General features: G+C 38.6%; 1 long non-coding RNA gene across 1 annotated transcript; it reads right to left on the bottom strand.

Annotated features, from left to right (window-relative positions):
- Positions 1-206: 206 nt before the first annotated feature.
- On the bottom strand, positions 207-22,959 carry LOC118801850. Its single transcript, XR_005006584.1, has 4 exons — positions 22,871-22,959; positions 10,579-10,632; positions 8,696-8,764; positions 207-278 (listed from the first exon to the last, which is right to left on the bottom strand). It is a non-coding gene; the product is annotated as an uncharacterized LOC118801850 (long non-coding RNA).
- Between the last annotated feature and the right edge of the window lie 337 nt (positions 22,960-23,296).

The following is a 23,296-nucleotide window of genomic DNA, read 5'->3' as shown; positions in this document are numbered from 1 at the left end:
TTCTTTATTAAATTTAGCAGACATGTATATGTTCACATTGAAGTCTAAGGATGTCAGTTCACCTTCACAAACTAATATTCTCAATTATCATTATAACAAAAATCACAACAAATGATGTACTACTCTGAATCTCTACAGTGCTGATTTGGTCTGTAAGTTATTTAAAGCTTAAAATGAGAATTCCAGAGAATCCACTGGAAACCTACTTGGAGTTGAGGTCAGTTCAGTGCTAGTGGCAGCCGTTGTTATGGTGGGGTTCGATGTGATGGTGTCCATATCTGAAAATAAGTAATAAAACAAATATTGAAACAATAACCTTTACCACATTAAAATTTAAATTTTGCTTGTGTGATAAGTTTTCTACAATTTCTTTGTAACAGTATTTATTAAATTTTCATTTTTATACTTTCCAGTTGTTGACTGGAAAGTTCTCTGTAATTCTTTAGTAATGTTGTTTAATGTTTCCAAAGTTTACCTGTATAAATAGTAATTATACAGTAACTACCTGTTCTCTTATCATTATCATATGCAGAAATGAATATTATCAGGTACATAGTCATAAGTTCACTGTAATGTGATGGGGAAAAGAGTGTAAAATAAGTGTAACTTTGCACAAACTATTAAAAAAGCCACTGTTTATTTTTATGTCTGTGCGATGCAGAGCAAAACCCTATACAGTGTACATAACCACATATGAAATTCATAACCATACACAATGTTCATAACTACACATAGATCTACATTAAAGCACTGTGATGGTAAGTGGTGTCTATGTTGTAGTGTGAAATATGGATGAATGAAGCAAAAAACACCCAGCATGAATGCACAAATAAAAATGTGTGGTACTAATGCAGTGAACTACAATACAAATTTCAGAGTTGAGGTTTGACCCGCAGATGAAATAACAAATATTTCAAACTACCTGGAAGACAACAGAAAATAATTACCAAACATACACATACACCCCTATAGCCATAGTCACATTCAGATGAACAGACTTGATATATACGAAATATCTACAAAACACTTAAATGAGGAGTAGAAGATGCCACACTGATTCTTCTGGATAAAGTATTTGGTCACCTGGACAAGGCCAATAAATATGTCCGGGTACTTTTTATGGATTTTTCCTCTGCTTTTAATACAGTTCAACTTCATCTCCTTCTGCGACGTTTGTGTGACCTGAATGTCCGTAGTAGCCTTGTCTTGTGGATCAGGGAGTTTCAGAGAGAGAGGCCCCAACGCATCTGTATCAACAACCCTTTTTCCAACTGCCTTGTCTTGAACAGTGGTGTTCCACAGGGGTGTGTTTTATCTCCCATTTTATTCTCCATGTACACAAATGAGGTTAAATGTAACAGCGAAGACATCTCTCTTGTAAAATATGCTGATGATATGGCCCTTGTTGCCTGCTTGCAAGATGTTATCAGCCCCTCCTACTCTCAGTGCATCAATCATCTAGCTACTTGGTTTGATGGTAGATTCCTTGATCTTAATGTCAGTAAGACCAAGGAGCTATGTTTCGGGGGGAGGGTGGCAGCAGGCAGTGTAGGATCTGTCTTCAAACCAATCACCATGAAAGGGCAGGAACAAGTCGATCAATTTAAATACCTGGGAACAATTATTGACAACAGACTCACTTTTCAAAACAATGTAGATTGTGTTTATAAAAAAGCAAGGCAGAGACTCTCTCTCCTCAGGAGGCTGAGGGGTTTTAACACCAGCAAACATACTCTGATCATGGTCTACAGGTCACTTATAGAGAGTGTTCTCAGTTTCAATATTGTGTCCTGGTATGGGAACCTCTCAATTAAGCAAAAGAAATAAACTGGCCCAGGTGGTCAACCAGGCCAGTAAGATTATTGAAGATAAACAACTGTCACTCCAGAACTTATGCATCCGACCCATAACCAACAAGGCAACCCAGGTCTACAAGGACCCTACCCACCCCCTTCATTCATCATTTATGTTGCTGCCATCAGGCAGGAGACTTAAGGTCCTACTAGCTAGAAAGAATGGGTACAAAAAATCATTTGTGCCCACTATTGTGAGCATTCTGAACAAGGATATAATAAATAATCCCCTACATAGTTCATATGCACTGTTGCTGTAAGTGTTTTTAAGTGTTTTATGTGTATATGTATTTATGCGCCAGATTGCCAAAGACAAATTTCCATTTCATGTAAATTTAATGGACAATAAAGTTTTTCTTATCTTATCTTATCTTATCTTATCTTATATTTAAACACAAAGAGGCGGAGCAAACAGCATAGCAGAGAAACAAGCATCGAGTAATCAATCCAGCTGCAGAAGCTAGCAGGCCAGTGTCACATCTTAAACATCTTATATATCAAATGTTATATTCTGTGCACACTCACTCATCAGGTACTGTTCTGAACTTTGTGTTTGAATCATCACTGAACTCTCTGCTGTCTGCTTTTTGCATTTAGTAGCTTAATAGTTTCTATTTTTGTCCTTTTTTTAACAAATCATTGTTCCTTTTTTACCAATCCATAATTATGTATAATTCTTCCTTTACTTTGTCCTTTTCCCATCTGTCATGCATCCTTTTGGCTCTGATGCCTGTGCATGGGTGAATAGAGGAGGGGTGTTCATATTGGAAAAGGACATTTGAATACAGTCCTCCAGTGCTTAGACTAGTTTGGAGTGATAATGATAGAGTGTATGGGTACTGGTGTGTAAAATGTGTAGTTGGTGTGGCGTGTTTGATGTATCAACATGTGATTGCAGTTTATTTCAAAAACTACTAATAGAGGTCAATTCTAGCCCATAGGGTTTTCAGTGAATTGGATATTAATAAAGATTGTTCTATTGTTTAAGTCTGTGTGTACTGTGTGGGCAGTTGTGTTATCAGGCTCACCCAGACAAGACTGGGATTTAAAGGTGGTTTATATTTACAATCCTAAAGTGATATATTGACAATCCTATGTCTATATATATATATATATATATATATATATATATATATATATATATATATATATGAATATGGCAGGCTAGCACATAATAAGGCACCTAATGAGGGTATTCTCAAGAGCGTCTTTCTAGCATTAACCAGTCAGGTGCTGCTATTGATCCACTATTTGCTGCCCAGTAGTAGAGCTGAAAGTTTGGCAGATCAGACAGATAAAGTAACATATCATCTGCATATAATTAGACTTTTTGTTCCCCCCTCCTCCCATCCTCATAATGCCCTCAGTGTCTTTACTACTGTGTAAAGCTACAGCTATTGGTTCAATTGAAATCACAAAAAGGAGGGGAGACAAAGGTGACCCCTGCCTCGTCCCTCGTGTTAGTCCAAAAAAAGGTGATATATTGTTATTAGTATGCACTGCTGCAATTGGCGACCTATATAAGATTTTTTATCCATGATAAAAAAGTTGGCCCAAATACAAATAATTTAAGGGTATAAAATAAATATTCCCACTCCATCTGATTAAAGGCCTTTTCAGCATCTAGAGAAATTACCACTTCCAGTTTGTTGGGTGGGGAGGGACTAAATATTATGTTATACAGGTGCCTAATGTTGAAGGTGGAATGTGGATTTTTAATGAAGCCTGTCTGGTCTGGGGAGATTATAGATGGGAGAACTGTTTCAAGATGATGAGCAATCATTTTTACAGAAGTTTCATTGTCTACATTTAACAGAGAGATAGGACGCTCAGCGGTGCTCTTTTTCTAAATATGTGATATGGTAGCTTGATGCATTGTTTCAGGCAGTGAGCCAACTGACAAAGAGTCATTATATACAGCATTTAAAATAGGAGCAATTTTTTGGAGAATTTCTTGAACAATTCTATTGGATACCCATACCTCCAATGATTCAGATGTATACAGATTACAGTAAAACCTCATAAAGCATGAGTTAATGGCCAAACGATCTCTACAAATTGTCTTACTGCTTTCCCACGAAGTTGGTGTGCAAGAATCTTCCTCATTTTCTCGCAATGCTCATCATACCCATAATTGGATCTAATTAAAAGATTTTTGTGTGGTTATTAGATCAAACGCTTTTTGAAGGAGTAGGTGCTCTTTACCATGCTCTATACCATCAACTGATGGGGATGTTATATTGGGCAATATTATTCATCAATTCATTAATACGATTATTTTGATTGGTCGTAACTGTGCACTGTAAGAAATAATCTGGCCTCTTAAATAAGCCTGAAGTGTTTCCCATACTATTGATGGTGACATGTTTGGTGTCTGATTAATTTCTAAAAAGAAATCAATCTGTGATGAAATTAAATCTGAAATCTTTTTGTCTGAAAGTAAGAGTAGATTGAGCCACCAAGGTCTATAAACAGGTTTTGTGGTTGGTAAATTAAGTTTTAGTTTATGGGGAGCATGATCATAGATTACAATTGAATGAGTCACATTCCTGAACCCAAGGAAGCAGACGCCTATCCATTAAAATATAATCAGTATGTGAGAATTTATTATGAACAGCCGAATAGAAGGAGTACTTACGAGCAGTGAGGTTAAGGGCACGCCAGACATGAACAACACCATAAGTATTGAGAAACAGCTGAATTGAGAGAGCAGCTTTAGAAACTGGCACTGTTTTATCAGAGCTACAGTCCAGTCAAGGGTCCAACACACAGTTCATGTCTCCGCCTATTATCAAATAGTGTTCATTTAAATCTGGTAATCGGGAAATGAAATTAGTGAAGAATACAGCACATCTCAATTGGGGGCATAAACACTGGCTAAAATTACTGGGGTGTCATATAATTTGCCTGTAACAATGACATATTTGCCCATGGGTTCTGCATCAATTTGGGAAGAAATAAAAGGTACATACTTACTAAAGCATCCTAAGTGCTGCCCCTCTTGATTTGAACTGAAACTTTGAATGATAAACTTCACCAACCCATCTAGTATGTATGTAAACGTGCATGATCAGATATATTTAGATGTGTTTCCTGAAGGAAAGCAATATCCACTTTTAACTGCTGTATGTGTGTCAGGATTCTCTTATGTTTCACAGGGTGATTCATCCCCTTAACATTCCAACTGACAAATGAGATTGGGCATCCCGTCTTCCCTCCCACCATCACATTCTGTGCCATGATCCAAGATTACAGATGTAACTAACGACAAGCAGTAAGTTACTTATTAAGCCGCTATCATTACAAAGCTCAACAGAACATAAGAACTTTAAGGTGCGCATATCATTATATAAAATAACCCCACTTAGTAAAGTTTACATTAACTCACTCCAACTTTTCATTGTTTATATAAGAACTAGTTTCTGCTAGTGTCTCTAAAACAATACAAAACAATACAAAGTGATCATAATGCACATAAACCTCAAGAGGCTGTCATTAACTGCAGTTCAGCCATTGCTTAGCACTTTATACCAGTCTTCATGGTTCATGTTTTACGTGACCTCACCTCACATATCTACAAATGGCATCCAACTAATACACCGATCAGGCATACATTATGACCACCTCCTTGTTTCTACGCTCTTTGTCCATTTCATCAGATCCACTTACTATATAGGTGCACTTTGTAGTTCTACAGTTACAGACTGTAGTCCATCTGTTTCTCTGCATACTTTCTTAGCCCCCTTTTACCCTGTTCTTTAGTGGTCAGGACCCCCATGGACCCTCACAGAGCAGGTACTATTTGGGTGGTGGATCATTCTCAGCACTGCAGTAACACTGACATGGTGGTGTGTTAGTGTGTGTTGCGCTGGTCTGAGTGGATCAGACACAGCAGTGCTGCTGGAGTTTTTAAATACTGTGTCCACTCACTGTCCACTCTATTAGACACTCCTACCTTGTCAGTCCACCTTGTAGATGTAAAGTCAGAGACGAGACTGTACAGTTTGTGTTGGTCATCCTCTAGTCCTTCATCAGTGGTCAGAGGATGCTGCCCACAGGATGCTGTTGGCTGGATATTTTTGGTTGGTGGATTATTCTCGGTCCAGCAGTGACACTGAGGTCAGAAGGAAGTGCTGCTAGTCTGATAAATTTGCAGGCTTTGGAGAACCAATTGACCACCACCATGATTACAGAGTTGCCTTTGGATGCAGGCAACCCCGTGACAAAATCTACTGAGAGGTGGGACCGTGGATGTGAAGGTATGGGTAGAGGGTAGAGTATACCTGTTGGTCTTACCCAAGGTTCCTTGTTATGGGCACAGACTTGGCAGGCTGCTATAAAAGCCCACACCTTCTGTTCCATGTGAGGCTACCAGAACCGCCTTCTGAGGAACACTATGGTGCGGGTAATCCCTGGATGAGCCATGACTGGTGGGGCATGCCCCCAGTGAAGGACCTGGGACCTAACAGAAGTCAGGGTCTGGCTCCCTCTGGAGTGCATCCTGAATGGTGCCTTCTAACTCCCACCGGATTGGCGCCACGATACGTGAGTTGGGGATTATGACTTCAGGAGAGCGGTCAAAGGATGGATGCTCCGACTGATGGGAGAGGGCCCCGGGCTTGGCATTCTTCGAACCTGGTCAATATGACAGGACAAAGTTGAACCAGGCAAGGAAGCGTGCTTACTTGGCTTGACAAGGATTTAACCGTTTGGCATGCTGGATATAAGCCAAGTTTTTATGATCTGACCATACCAAGAGCTGATGCTTTGCCTCCTCCAGCCAGTGCCTCCATTCTTGTAGGTCTACCTTAACTGCCAGTAGCTCCCTGTCCCCCACATTGTAATTATGTTTGGCGGGAGTGAGGCGATGAGAAAAGAAAGCACAGTGGTATAATTTTCCTTTAGGGCCAGACTGCTGGGAGAGGACAGCACCTACATCAGTATCTGAGGAATTGACCTTGACCAGAAAAGGGGAGTTCCCAGGATCTGGGAGCTGCAGGACTGGGGCTGTGGACAGCCGACGTTTAAGCTCATCAAACACCTTCTTCTGGTATCCACTGAAATGGCCCCACTGGCTTTTTGGTGAGGTCAGTTAAAGGTGCAGCCACCATGCTAAAATTCCTGATGAACCCTACAAAGAAACTTGTGAAGCCCAAAAAGTGCTGCATGAGGCATAGAGATGTGGGACAGGACCATTCTCTAACTGCCATGGACTTGGCCGGGTCCATACTCAGTCGACCCTGGGAGATAACAAAGCCCGAAAAAGTCACTGATTGTGCATGAAAAAGATTTCTCCAATTTAACATAAAGATGGTTTTCCAAGAGCCGTTGGTGGCTGAAGCATTCATCAATCCGAATGGCATTACCAGCTACTCATAATGACCCAACGGAGTGATGAAAGCCATCTTCCATTCATTACTCTGTTTAATCCGAATAAGGTTGTAGGCACTGCACAGGTCCAGCTTGATAAAAATGGATGCCTGCTGCAGTGCTTCAAAGGTGGTATTCATAAGGGGTAGTGGGTCCTTTATAGTGATCTTCTTAAGTCCCCAATAGTCAATACAAGACCCCCATCCTTTTTCCCCACAAAAAAACATTTACATTACATTATTTGGCAGATGCTCTTATCCAGAGCAATGTACAATCTAATTATTTTACACAGGTAGGCGAAGATAGTGTTAGGAGTCTTGCCCAAGGACTCTTATTGGTATAGTGTAGGGTGCTTACCCAGGCAGGGATCAAACCCCAGTCTACAGCAAAGAAGGCAGAGGTGTTACCCACTACATTATACCAACCATAAAAAGAACCCTACCCCAGCTGATGAGGTAGAAGGCTTTATGAAACCTAAGGCCAGTGCCTCCTGTATGGCCTTCTTCTCTGGGCCAGACAAGGAGAACAGATGGCTTTGAGGAGGGCTAGTCCCAGGAAGGAGGTCAATGACGCAGTCATACGGTCTGTGAGCTGGCAGGAGTTGGGCTTTTGTTTACTAAAGACCTCCTGAAGGTCCCAATATTTGGTGGGGACACACGATAAATCAGGACCTTCAGCTGCCAGAGAGGTCTTGGCTCTCAAGTTGGAGGGTTTAAGACACAGCCCCTGGCACTGGGGTCCCCAGGCTGCCACAGATGTGATAACCAGTATGGGGGTTATGGTGTTGCAGCCAGGGGGAACCCCAGCACTAGCTGCAGTTCATGGGCACGTATAAGGAACAAAGAAATGTGTTTATTAGTTAGCATTATTAATCGGTTATCAGGTCATCCAAATGGTAATGTAAACAGCATACTCTGATTTGTTGTAGGTCTGTTCCTCATATACAGAAAAGGCAGCAGGATGTCTTGCCACAGTAGTTCATTTATTTGTTATGTACTTTAGCTTAAGATTTTCACTGAACATTGTGTTAAAAAGTGTTTAAATTTCAGTGATGTTCCTGGCAAAAGCATGACATACATATTGATATAAAACAAACTTATTGTCAAAATATAGTAAAGCCAGCTGTTTTTTTTTGTTTGTTTTGTTTTGTTTTGTTTTGTCAGCAGCTATTTGTTCTGTCCAGCACATCACTACTGAATCAATTAAAAAATATAACATAATATTGTGGCTGTGGGGTGAGCAAAAGAATTTATCCCTAAAATAAGAAAAGCCTACATCAATACCCTTTTAACAAACACCACCATATCTGGATTTATTTACTCTAATACAGATGAAACAAAAGCTTTTTATAATTATTATCATTATGATAGGACAGGACCTTGGAACAGTAAAGACAAAAAATGATATACTATCTGAACCTCTGATTTGGTCTGTGATTATGTTAACTTTAAAATGTTTCTCTGGAAACCTACTTGGAGTTGTGGTCAGGTCAGTGCTAACGGCAGCCATTGTGGTAGAAACTGGTGTGATGGTGCTCACATCTGGAAAGAAGTTAAAAAACAAACACTGAAATGAAAATGAGCTTTACCTCAGTTAAAGATTAAATTTCTCTCTAATGATTATTAGCACTTAAAGTAATTTTAAAGTATATAAGTTTTTATATTGATTTTTATATTTTACAATTAAAAAAAAGTTTATTACATTACATTAGTTTATTACATTTATTACATTATTTATAAGAATTTGTGTGAGGACTTTTACGGCAATCATATGGAACCTTACAGCAGAAGACTCATTAGTGTTAGCTGGCAAAGGGAAGTTGTACAAATGTTGTACTAAAAGCAGAGGTGCCAACAATGGTGATGTTGTTTTACTTAAAAAAAACAAACAAAAAAAAATGTAAGGGTAATTGTTTTCTCAGACTTAATTTACTTCAGTTAAAAGTCAAATTTCTGTAATATTTTCAGGGTGAATTTGAGCTGATTACCTACACATATACAATGTACAATTGAAAAAAGAAAATAAACAAACAAACAAAAAAAAACACTAGTGAAATCCTCTGGAAATTTATAAAATGGTCAGAGTACCTGCACAGTAAGCTGAATTGCAGAAGGCTGGACTGACAAACTGGACTGAGCCCCAGCAATGGCTTTGTAATCCTTGTTTCACATCTGAATTGAAATCTCTTTAGAACGTGGCATCATGTGCTGCTTTTTGAGACATTTTCTGTTTACTTGGATGACCTTTTTCTAATATTAAAAGAAGTTTAATGATCTGAACCACTAAAGTATGACAAATATTCAATAAATAAATAAATAAATAGACGAAACTGGGAAGGGGCAAATCATTTTTCACAGCACTTTTATATATGTTTATTCAGATGCTCAGCCTTTGTCTTGAGTGTGAAAGTTTCTATTAAATGTAAGCCTAATGCTCAACATAAACTTAAACTTAACTTCAGTTCAAATTTTAGATCTACACCTAAATCTAATCTAACCATAATGTTGGTGATAATCTGCAAATTAAGTATTTAAGTATCATCATCTACAGGAGACTCAAAATAAAGTGTGTTCTGAAATACATATGCATCTATAGTAATTATAATAACTTCAATAATTCATTGATTTTCAAACAAATCTTAGTGTTCATTGTGCATTTTTATTGCAATTATTAGTGATTTGTGTACTGAATAGAGCATAATATATAGTAAATAAACTGTTCAAAAGTGTCTAATTTTAGTTCACTGAACGGACAACAACACCTTTGAAAACCCTAAAATGTGTGTTCCTTAAAATTAAGGTAATAGTCTGAAAATGACTATGTCATGCCTCCCTCAGGCACAGCTGGAACTACAGCCACTATAGCTGCTTCAAGCTACAATTCTCAGAATCCCTCACTACCTCACATGACTCAGGACTCCAACATATCAGTCTCAGATTCACTGAACGTCTGATTGCACACACACCTGTTCTTTATTTTAATATATGCTCACATATATTTCAAAGCATTCAAATGCATCATCCTCAAATGCTTTTTTCTTTCCTTTCGTAGTGCCACCTTGTTATTTGCTTAATGTAATTCATATATGAAAATAGCTACATTGATAATTATTGCTGAAAATAATGTAACCTATACAACACTGCCTGTAGAGCCAACCAGCACCAGATTCAATCACAATCAGCAAATCGTACCCCTTGAGGAGGGGAATGCTGATTTAACCCCTAATTTACTACAAATAAAGACTTGAGTATGATGTTTCTAATTCTAATGTAAAGTATGATGTTTATAATATAAACAAAACCGTTTTAGTAAGTAGGTAGTAGGTAGGAACTGAATGGCTTTAGGCTTTACTTACTTGAACATACAACACTGGTGTTTGTGATTGTAGTTAGTAGGACCACAGTGACCCCTGTTGGAAAGATGAAGAAATGGTGAATGCTCACACATGCAGTTGGCTCATCACACATGGCTTAAAGTTCTATTGTGCTGGAATTCTGGTGCAGGGTCTTTTAGATTAAAAAATAGATAACTATATTATGATGGCATGGAGGGGTGGGTGTGTGATGAGGTGATGTCATGTAATGAGGATCAGTTGTGACACCAGGGAGGGAGAGACTGATGTTTTAAAGAAGAGGGTCCAGTATGGTGGGGTTGGGTGTAGCTGGGGACAGGACTGAGTTTGCTGGGGCTTGTAGATCATTTGTGGACCCACTGTGGACCTGGTTTGCATTCAATTAAACGGTGAACTGTTTTCGTAGAGGCCAGTTTAGCGGCAAAAAAAGGACTTGACTTGTGAGACAACAGACTCCCGGATTTTACAGGGGGGACTTGACAGCCACCTGGTGAGGGAAGTCTGTATTTTTATTTATTTTATTTTTATATATTGACCATCATGATTATGTCACATTTCAGACAAAACCTTCAGATAGCTTTTATATGATCACTATCTATTCACTTTGTTTATCTCAGTATAGCATATAAATAAATAGGAGATACCAGTAAGAAAAGAAGATAAAAAGCAGATTTTAAGAAAGTTATGTTGCATAAAGGCAAAGCTTTAATGCACAGAAATCGTCCTTGCTTTAACCTTTGATTACAACTGTCCTGTAACACTGAGCCCGTCTGTCATGCTGCCATGTTTAAAGATGCTTAGCCATATAAATTAAAATGAATTCATATATCTCATGTGAATAAGGGTTTCATTTTCTGGGATAACCCCCTACAAATTATCTATAAATGTTCAAATTTTTAACAAACAGTTGATTCTGAATTCATGTTAGGATTAGTAACCAGGGTTAAGTTTAGGACCAGGATAAGAGTTATGTTTAGGTTTTGGGTTGAGGTTTAAGGTTAGGGTCAGGCTTAGGGGAAGATTTAAGGACAGTACAGGTGAATTTAATGGATATTTAGTTAATGTAAGTAAGTAAATGTAATTGTAAGAGTTTAAGACAGTAAAAATACAGTGTCTACCCTGAGTGGTAGGAATCACTTGGATCATGACGTTTTTGGTGGCCCTTTATATGGGGACATTTGAAGACAAGCCCAGAACCATTGTGGCATCAGCACCAGCTGACGGGGCACAGCAACTGCATTCTGAGTGAGAAACGGCCTACCCACAGTGCACGCTATTAAAAGGGTAAGCAAAAACCTTTTTTGAAGTTCTGAATAAAAAGTGGGAATTGGTTCTTGTTCATGGGGTCTGTGGTTTGTAGTTTGTTTTGTAGTTTTTGTAGACTGGGTTTGGAAAGACAAAAATACAAAAAAAGGAGTAATATCAAAGTGTATAAAAAAAAAATCATAAAAACCATGTTATTAAAAATTGAAAATTATTGATAAAATTCATTCCACAAAATTTAAAATAATCCTATAAAAACCTGTTCTATAAAAATGAAAATAATTACAGAAAAAACGGGCCAAATAAAAAGTACACCAAGGAAAAACCACACAAGAAAGAGAAAAAAGAAAGAAAAAAGAGAGAAAAAAGAGAAGAAAAGCAAATAGAAAAAGGAAAAGAGGAAAAGCATGAAAGAAAAAAGCCCTGGGAGACAAATGTTGAATATAAATGTTTGTCTGTATGTCTGTAAATGTGTGTTTAGAAGTGTCCAAATTGAAATGCATCATTTAAGGGGAAGATTTATAATATTTGTAAGAGTAACTGCATGCACTGTGCCATAGAGAAACTTTGTGCAAGTCATAATTAGGATTACACCGGTAGTGTTACGAAATAATAAAATCACTAAGCGAGAATTGAATGTAACGGGGTATCAATGAAATAATCAAAATATATTCCTTTGGGAGTCTGATCAGAGGAAACGTGTTTACTACCACCTGCATGCAAGAATGTAATTTAGACATTGTCATTTAGAGCTATAAAGATATTATTGTTTGGAAAAAAGGGGCAAAGTATACACAAATGATTGAGCTGCAACAGATAAAACTTAAAATCCAGATAAAATATCAACAGTTGACAATAACAGTCACATCAGAAGTTGTGGCTTTTGACAGAGTGGCACAATTTAGATGAAGCAGAGGCTGTACTTTTGCAGACTGAAAGAAACAACAAAGAGAATTTGGAAAAAAAGAGCTGTTGTCATCTGTGCTTAATTTACTGTTATCTGGCCAAATACACTTAAAAGCCACCCAGGGGCTGGAATAGCTACCATGGGGTCGGTTTGAGCCAGGACCAGGCACTGAAGACAGACAGTGTAGAGAGCTGGAAATAAAGTCACAATCACAAAAAGAGAGGTGTACTGGGAAAGGGAGCTGGTTAGTGACACTGTGTTGACAGAATCAATGTACTGGGATCAGAATTTTGGCATGAGTTACCTAAGCAGAGAGCTACTACAGCAGAAAAGATGACAGCGATTGTAAATTGGAATGAGGTGGCAGTTTTTTACCTCAGGACTTCACACAGGAAAATAGCTCCAGGAGTGTGCCAATTTCAAACAGTGGAGTGAATTCAGACACATGGAAAAATGGATATAGTGTACAGGTGCAGTGCGATGGTCTATGTTTCTGTGAAAGATGTAAAGTTGTGGACACGACAGAAGGCAGTTGCTTTGTGGTGGCACATGCCCGGTAGATGGAATGAGGTGTGAGAAGCTGACCCACTGTATAAAATTCTGAGGTCAGACCCAAATGTAGAGGCTGTCATGGTGCATATTATTAATCAAGATAATAGATGTGTCAATGCATCGGTCAGGATTCAACATGTTATTTTAAGGCGATTATTTTAAATGGGTCCGGTTGAACTGAAGGAATGACGTGTTCTGTGGAGCATGACTACACTTTCAGAAAAAAAGGAACTGCCATGAATGGTCAATGCAGCAGTACCTTTCTTGTCACTGGGGTGGAGCCCTCAAGGGTACATCTCAGTACCTTTAGTCAGGGAGCGTAATTGTACCATAATCTATTGAAGTGATATTTTCTAAGCTGTACTGACTCCACACACCCCGTCTCGTCTCCAGGCTTTTATTTTACTGTTCTGTTTTAAAACATTCGGTTATGAAATGGTACAAATATGTACTTTTCACCTGGAAAAACTTATTTAAGGTTCACAATCAGACCTTAAAACCGCTGTTGTACATTTGAGGGAAACATTTACCTTGGTAAACGAAAAATGTACTTGCACAGAACCTTTATTTCTATCAGTGTAGTGAAGACCATAGGTAGTGAATCAAATGTACATTTTCAAAAAATGTAAATGCATGCACTGATGGACAGAGAGAGAGGCTCCTGACAGCAAAGGGAAGACAAGATGCGCACTCACACATGGAGCCCCTCCCATTTGGGAAACAGCAGCAGCACCACTCAGCTCAGTGAGCACACACACATACTCACACATGCACAGCGCCTCCCGTCATAGAAAGCACAGCAGAACTACACAGCCAGAGACAGCCTTTGTCAATCAGAGAGAAGCAGACCCAACAAGCTATGTCAAAGAGCGCAGGAGCTTAAAGAAAAGAAAACAGTGAAGACAAAAGCCTAACTCACTGAAAAACAAGCAGATTGACAACATTGCAGGCCTTTAAATATCATGCAATGTGGCTGAAAGAAAAAGAGCAGATCTATAAACAAAAGGAGGAAGCTGGAGGAAAACAAGGGCAATACCTACAAGTAGTGGTAGAATGACCTAATTCTAATCAATACCCTGTGCTCACCTAAAAAGAATGTTCAGAGACGAATACAGATGAAGGGATCTGTAATGCTCAAAGCTAATAGTGCAGAACAAGATGAAAATGAAGGATCTGGACCAAGCAACCAACAGGGAGACTTAATTATCTTGCAAGATTTAACTGAAATGGGATAATGTTTGCCATTGGATCCACACAGAAACAGAATATCGGTTGATATCAGGAAAGAATTCCCATCAGTGATGTATCCCAGCCAATTGGAAAACATGGAATTGAAAACAGGTGTATGTGTCAATGAATATATCAGCAATTTCCAAAGGAAGTGGCTGGAAGAAACGAGGTCATCATGGAACGAAATCAAACTGATCAAAGACTCTTTCAGATGATGTTTAAGAGAAGCCCTACCCCAAGAGGTACAAAACGTGCTGGAGGAAGTTGTGCTTCTAAGCAACATAGAGTGGCCAGTTTTTAAAGCTACATCATGTGGAAAGATACAGGAAGAAGAAAGAAAAAGAAAACGAAAACATGGAGAAACTAACAGCACAGCTACAGAAAGATAAATGAAGAAAAAAGACAAAAGGAAGACATGACAAATTAAACTGTAGTAATTACTCAACATCAAAATGAAGCTCCAACCTCTAAAGCAATACAGCGAGATCAATCAGCATCTGCACCACAACGAGAAAACATCAGCACACAAGCAGCAGCAGTGACTCAACCAAATTAAGCACCAATCAGCAACCCACAGAACATGCCAACTGCACAGCCTGCCCTGGTGGCAACTTCAATGATGTCACCAATCAACATATATGTAAATAGAGGAGCAAGAAGCAGAGTAAGAGGTAGAGGAAGAGTACAAAGTATTCAATTCCATCACACATGTTTCGTTGATAGTTTCAAATGACTGTCAATCCAAGGATCTTGGACCAGTGATGAAGGCCAACAAGAAGATAATTTGGATGAAGACAGACAATAAAAACATCCATATGTCAGCAGATGGGTCATATTACAGAATAGCTATGAAGTCAGTCGATAGAACAGTAGCAGATAAAGTTCTTGTGTTAGGGTTGCCACTAAACATGAAGAATTACCGAAGCAAGTGCCAAGTTGGTTATGGATTCAACATCACACTGATGTAGGCCTAATGAAGTCAGCAGGAGAAGTCTAGATTAAAGTAAAACCAAATATGTGACTCTCATACCAGAAGCAATACCCACTCAGTGCTGCAGCTTTTGAAGGGATCAAACCTACAATGGAAGGGTTGGTGGAAGCAGGAGTCTTAGTTGAGACCTAAAGTGGTTGTTATACTCTAATCTTTTCAATTAAGAAACCTAATTCACACAATTGGTGCCTAGTGCATGACCTACGTGCAGTAAATGCTGTGGTAGAGGATGAAACTCTAGTAGTACCAGAGCCACATATCTTACTCTCAAATGTACCAGCAGGGACCAAATATTTACACAGTAATTGATCTGTGTTCAGCCTTCTTCAGCATTCCTCTGCATGACCAATCAAGGTACTTGTTTGCCTTCACTTATGGAGGTAGACAATATACCTATACCAGATTGCCACATGGCTGTTGTGAAACACTGTCAATGTTTAACAGAATAGTAGCGGCAGATTTAAGTGACATTGAAGTAGAAAGCGCCATCCTACAGTATGTAGGTCACTTATTGATTTGCAGTCCAACCAAAGAACAGTGTGAGAAAGGTTCTATTATTGTGTTATCAACACAAGCAGAAAAAAGGGCATACAATAAATAAAGACAAGTTACAGTTTTGTGCAAGGGAAGTGGATTATTTAGGAAGGTGTCTTAATGGAGGTGAACGATCTATCATGTCATCACATATAAAAACAGTCCAAAGTGCACCAAAGCTGACAACAGTATCTGAGACATTTTGATGAATGGCAGGATGCAGCAGACAATGGACATGTGACTTTGCTTTAAAAAAAAGCTCAGTTAGGAAGACAGATATACAGTGCAGGCCAGCGAAACCTGAAGGGTTGCTTAGAGTGGGATGATATGGCAGGACAGGCTTTTGAAAATATTAAGGCAGATTTGTATACAGGTCCAGCACTCCCAAGTCCAAACTGTTCAAAACCATTTCAGCTTTATGTGGCTACAAAGAATGGTTATGCCAATGCTGTGTTGGCACAAGAGCATGATGGCCAAAGCCAACCAACTGTCTATTTTAGCACTCAAATTACTAAAATTGAACAGGGAATGCCACCATGCTATCAAGGCTTAAATGCTGCATGCATATGAAAAGGTAACATCCATAACAATGGGACACAAGGTTGATATATACACAAACCATGCTCTACACACACTGTTAACATCTAATGCCTTTGTACTGACTAATGCTAGATGAACAGGTTTCTCCTGTACAACATCCGGAGGACCCGACCCTTCCTCATTCGAGAGGCCAACCAGGTGCTAGTTCAGTCTCTTGTCATCTCAAGGCCTGACTACTGCAACTCGCTCTTGGCTGGTCTTCCTATGCAGGCCATCAAGCCTCTGCAACTCATTCAGAATGCAGCAGCATGGCTCGTCTTCAATCTCCCTAAGTTCAGCCACGTCACCCCACTGCTGTGCTCCCTTCACTGGCTTCCTGTAGCTGCACGCATCAGATTTAAAACCCTGATGCTTACAAAGCCAAAAACAGACCAGCCCCTCCCTACTTGACGGCAATGGTCAAAACTCGAACTGTACCTTGAGCCTTTCGAGCTTCGATTACAGCTTGGCAAAGATACTTAATAGACAGACAAAGCTTAGATACTTAGATAGACAAAGCACTTTTTGTAAATCGCTCTGGATAAGAGTGTCTGCTAAATGCTGTAAATGTAAATGAACAGGATATGATGTCATTCTTTCAGCACCTGAATTGACAATTTGAAAATGTTCCAAAATAAATCCAGAAGAAGGGCTAGCAACACCTGATGAAGGCACATAAAATGACTGTGAGTTATTGACCACAACTTTGTGATAGTGAACAGATTTTGTTTGTGGATGGATCATGTTTTAGGGGTGGAAAGCCGAAAGGAATGGATTCATCTGAACCATTGTTCCAGAGCACCTGATCTGCTGAGACCAATGACTCAAACTGAGGAGCATCTCAAACACGACAAGAAGGAATACATGCTCAGGAAGATGATGATTCTCAAGAGGCTGGACTGATTGGACTCTCCCGGCCAAGAACCAGGAGTCAGACCTGACAGCAAACACTGCCCACAGAAACTGACAGAGATGATTCTGGTTAAAATATGCAATGCTGAACTGAAAATGAGAACACAGTTATAACTTGTCTAAAAATGTTTTTGGCAACACTGCTAACCACTGCCCTGTTAGGATGGACTGCAGGCATGTTGTTCACAATGTACAACTATGTGACTGAGAACTTCCACCTGAGTAATTGTACACAACTGAATGACCACATTCTGACCCAAATCAAGAAAAGCAAGGACACTGTATGGTACAATAAACAATGGTACAATAAACTTGAAATTTAACTAATGGAGTGACATGTGCATGCTACTGCCCACAAGATACCCAGCTAAATTGTGTGTTTAAAACTCATCTTGCAGAGGATGAGTTTTGGGTAAATCATGAAAGGACTTTGATGAGAAATTGAGTGCCAAGAATTTATTCACACCTATGTGTGCTGTCTTATTTTGTTCCATGTTGCACCATGTTTGTCCTGGAGGAATGTTATTTTAGTCCACTGTGTACTTGCACATAGATGGAATGACAATAAAAGCCTCTTGACTTGACTTGACTTGACCTGACTAGAAAAAAAGGGTTGCAATGTGCACTAGCACCTTTGTTGCTCTTCGGAACAATTACTCATTACCAGAAGGTGAGGTGTTATCCAGAAATAGCAAGCAGTTCCATTGATTGAGCTAGGACAAGGGAATGAAGAAAATACCTCGGATGATGTTGTTTCTAAGAGAAAGGGTTGGTAGTGCCAGAATATGCTTTACAAAAATTGTAGAGCTTGCCATAATAAGCATATACCAAACATAGTAATTACAGAAGGATCTGTGGATTGCTGGAAGAGTGTTACACCTTGCCCATTGCTTTGTTTGCTGGATAGCTTGAATCTTAGGATAGGATTAACAAGGGTTTGGAAAACTGTACAGCGATGAGTAAACATATCCCAGCCCCACCACTCATTATTAGAGACAGTGGTTTGCCTTATCCTTTTTGTTTCTGTAAAGAAGACAATGGGGCAACTAATATTGCAACCAGATGTGACCAGATGTTAAACACCACCATTAAGATAAGTAATAAGGGAAATGTCACCTTTGATATAGATTTTAATGGTTTAATGATCCAGTCACAGACATATTCTAGTTTTGTAGAAAAGAGAGAGAGAGAGTTGTAACTGTTCCTCTCAGATGACTGGGTAGGTTGTTGTGCTTGTGTCACACTCAGTGGGAAGGTTAGTCAAAGTCAAGTGAACGTTTATTTAAAAACGCTTTTTACAAGTGACGTTGTCACAAAGCAGCATTACAGAAAAAAAAAGTGTCTGAGCCCCCATGAGCTCCGCCAATGGCGACAGTGGCAAGGAAAAACTCCCTAAAAGCACGAGGAAGAAACTGAGACTCAAAAGGGACCCATCCTCCTCTGATTGACACCAGATAGCAAACAATAAAAGCAGAGAATAAAGTTTGACCATCAGTATAAGATACGGAAAAGGGAAAAGCACGAAAAGCAATGTCTATGATTAAAAAAAGCAGCAGTGTTATCAGCAGGGTCAGTGGCATGCAGGTGAGGTTTGCACAGCATTCTACAGCAGGAAGCTCAATGGTGGTCAAACTGGTATAGAACGCTGGCATGCAGTCTGCACCCGGTCAGGGCAGATGAAGCACTAGCATCAGGCTACACAGGGTGGGCAGTTATTCAGCATGGCAAAGAAACACACAGGCAGTTAGTTCTGTTAAGAGTGACTGACTGCTGCACTCTGCTAACACTGTGTACTGTAGAGACTCTGACAGGTCAAGCTATTATAGCCTCACTAAAAGTGAGAGCCAAAAGGTAACAGACATGAGGGCTCCCTGAGATATCAGCACCCCTCCACTCCACTATCAACACACTTGGAAGCATGAGAGCAGCGGGACGACACCGAACACTGACTGGAACATTATTCCAAAGCGGAATATTATTTGCTGATGTAACTTTATTCATTCTAACTACTAATAGTAAGCCAGCACCCTGTGATCTAAGTCAGCGTGCTGGTTCACAATAACAGATAAGTTCCCTCAGGCTGTTTAGAGGTTCATATGTCAGTAAAAGAATTTAACTGGCAACCAGTGTAGCTTTGATAAAACTGGGCTGGTATGGTCGAACTTTCTAGTTCTTCTAGGAATTGTGGCTGCAGCATTCTGGACCACCTGAAGCTAGACTTTTGCTGGAATGTCCAGACAGCAGGCCATTGCAGTAATCCAGCCTTGACGTAATAAACACATTAACCTTTTTTGCATTTTGCAGAAACAGTGCATTTCTTAATTTTGCAATATTGTGAAGATGGAGGATAGCTGTTCTAGTAATATTGGTTATATGTGAATCAAAGTAATATTGGGATCAATTGGGATCGATCGTAACACCAAGGTTTTTTACAGATGTACTTGATGAAACTGAGAAACTATTTAGTTTAAGCATTAAATTAGACCTTTTGTTTCTAGCAGCTTTTGTACCAAGAAAAATGACCTCTGTGTTGTCAGAGTTGAGTAGAAGGAAGTTACTCAACATCCAGTCTTTTATGTCCTTTACACAGTCCTCAATCTTATTAAGTTTAAATTTATCATCTGGTTTGGTCGATATATACAACTGTGTGTCATCAGCGTGGCAGTGGAAATTGATGTTGTATTTACTGATAATAGTATGCGGTAGTAGCATATATAATGTGAATAATAGAGGTCCTAAAACAGAGCCTTGCGGAACACCATAGAGGTTATTCTGGAAAAATGTATTTGAGTAGACTTGTAGGAATGGGATCTAATATGCACATAGAAGATTTTGAGGAGGAAATAATTTTAACTAGCACAGTTTGTTGAAGTAAGTTAAACAATTCCAGTCTCTGCAGTAGTTACACTGTACTCAAAATCTGGGTTAGCTTTGTAGAACAGCAGGTTTGTAGATGTTGACTGTGCATTTTGAATTTCTTGCTTGATTGTTTAAAGTTTAGTATTGAAGAAATTAATAAAATTATTGCTGCTGTAAGCTGATAGTATCTGGGGTTCAGTAGTTGTTTGGTTCTAATCAATTTAGAAACTGTGTGAAATAATACTCCGGAATTATTCTTATTATTTTCAATGAGAGAGGAGAGAGAGGTTGAGCATGCGGCAGTAAGGTCCCTTCTATAGTCTACGAGGCTATCCTTCCAGGTGGACTGTAATACATCTAGTTTAGTTAGTTAATTCCTGCAAAAAGTGACCTTTGTCTGACTTGTTGATGTGTTGCATCTGATTTGGGCCAGGTGACATACTGGTGACCTCTTCCTGGCTCACTACATGCCTCACTATGTGGTGCAAAGAACATTCTGTAAGAAAAGCACCAGAAAACTCTAACCAGAGGCCAGTAAGGGAACTTTTGAACCTTAAGAATAAGAAGGCCAGTTGTATAAGTGTTATATAAAGTGGTTGTGTTAGACAGCGCTAGGTAAAAATAGTGTGACTGTGCCATGCACCCGTCTCCCAGGCCCTGATGACAGCTGCGAGAACCAGTGGGATGGCAGCTTTAGCTCCTTTTAAGAGGAGCAGAGAGGGAATGGAGAGAGAGAGTGGGACGACAGACAGTAATACTATACTTGAAGGGTGTCTACATAACACATTCATAACATCTTACATAAACGCTTCATAACATATTCATGAATGTTTAAATTAACATTTATAAATCATACCTGTTTTACATGATATTAATATGTACTACTATGTCAGTTTACTGAGAATTTTTTTTTCAAAATAAAAAAGTAAAGTCCTAATTTTTTATTTTGAAAAACTACATTATTTTCAGTGAAATGCTTCATTTCTGGACAGCCAAAACAAAAATGACCTTGCTTTATCCCTTTGGTCATTAAGTGCTTTGACACTTTTAATTTCTTTTTGATTATTTGTTCCTTCTTAAGCATTTGTATTTCACACTTTGGATCTTTAAATTTCAATGCAAAGTACTCTACTTACATTCATATGGCTATCCAGCATCTACAGGGAATAGATGAGTTTTATGGCCCTGTAAAATTACTTCATGCAATAATTCCCACCATCAAAGTATGATTCAGTCGAATGATGGCTCATAGTTTATTTATGAGTGATTTGTTGTTCATATAGTACAGTGACATGCAACAAATATTCAAGAAAAATCAAATAATTAAAAAGTCAATAGTATGGGTAAAATGTGCCTGGGTGTTAAAGCACGTTGCTCACAGCTTTATGCAAGCTGTATGCATATTCTGAGCTAGTGAGCACGTTGCTCCCTAACTCACAACATGCACACAATGCACGAAAGCTTCCTTGATACAAGTTGTTCTGGTACAGCTTGTCCAAAACCACTGCAGCATATTCATCATTACTTTGAATCTAACAAACATTTTGTTGTGTTGATTATCTTCTAGTTTCCTTGACTTTTTTGCTGTCATAAACATATACATATCTAACTGAACACATTATGTCACTGTTACAATATTTTAACACATCAGAAATGTGATTGGGGCTACTTTGAGAAAGGAACACATTTTTAATGGCCAAATATGCAATCCATAGCCAAAGCTAATTAACACAGTGTATGCTATGCTGTAATTTACATACAGACATATACATGCAGTTCATATAGATTTATCATACTAAAAGGCAATGTTTCACTAAACAGAAGACTGATTTAATCTTAAAATGCTTAAGTTGATCTTAAACTTGAATTTCTGACACAATTTAGTGTCTTAGTAAAAACTCCTCCCTGGGTTCCTGGGTTGGTATGTTGAAGGACAACACTCTCTAATTATTTTGGCTACCCGATTCATTTAGACACCATTCCTGACATTTCTAATGATCATTAAATTACAGATTCATTTAGTAATGAACACAGTAAAACAACCTGAAGAGCAGCATTGATGTAATGTCACACAACCTTAACCATTTTAGCATCTTGCTTTGATTTCTCCATTGCAACTCTTGCTAATGACTTTAAGAGGAAAATGATAACTAAGATTAACAATAACAAAACATTACATCAGCCTTATATCCACTAATAACACCAAAGCACACCATCTCCACTGATAAACATGGCGTAAAGAAGGAAATAGGAGAACAATAAATAAAATAATAATAAAAAAAGTATTATTAGAAAAACTATAAACCTATGAAGAAGTATCACTTAATTATTAAAGCAAAAGTACCATTTAATAAAACTTTACAGCCACATGTATAAGCAGATTCTTCCTCAAATATCTAAAACATTTCTTTACACTTCTATTGTTCTATTTGGCTCTGAATTGAAAAAAAAAAAGACAGAGTACTCACATCTTAAAATCCTTATAGTTTTTCCATTCATTTTAGTAATCCTCTGTGGAGATGTTCTTGTCTGCAGACCAACAGGTCATACATGTGCCTTCTGGTTTGCACAGAACGTGAACTTTCTTTTCTTAAGTGTCAATAGTTTACATATCTATTCATAAAGAAATGATGTGGTCTTGAATATGTGCTCACTGCTTGCTGGTGTGGTGTGCCTTTAAAACAAAGGACTGTGCTCCATTTTCTCCTGGACCTTTTCCATGTAACTTGTGGAAGACAAATGAATGGGGCCCATGCATTATATGGAAATAATTTCCATATAGCTTCCAATAAATTCATTTGCATATTCCACATAAGGTTCAGTAGTCTACATTGTCAAGTAATTTCTAATCTGAAAATAGATTATCCCAAACTGAATCAAACATGTCAGGCTGA

This window comes from Colossoma macropomum, unplaced genomic scaffold (assembly GCF_904425465.1).
Source record: "Colossoma macropomum unplaced genomic scaffold, Colossoma_macropomum, whole genome shotgun sequence".
Lineage (NCBI taxonomy): Eukaryota > Metazoa > Chordata > Actinopteri > Characiformes > Serrasalmidae > Colossoma > Colossoma macropomum.
The sequence above is the reverse complement of the archived record's forward strand: the minus strand, read 5'-3'. Positions and strand labels throughout refer to the sequence as shown.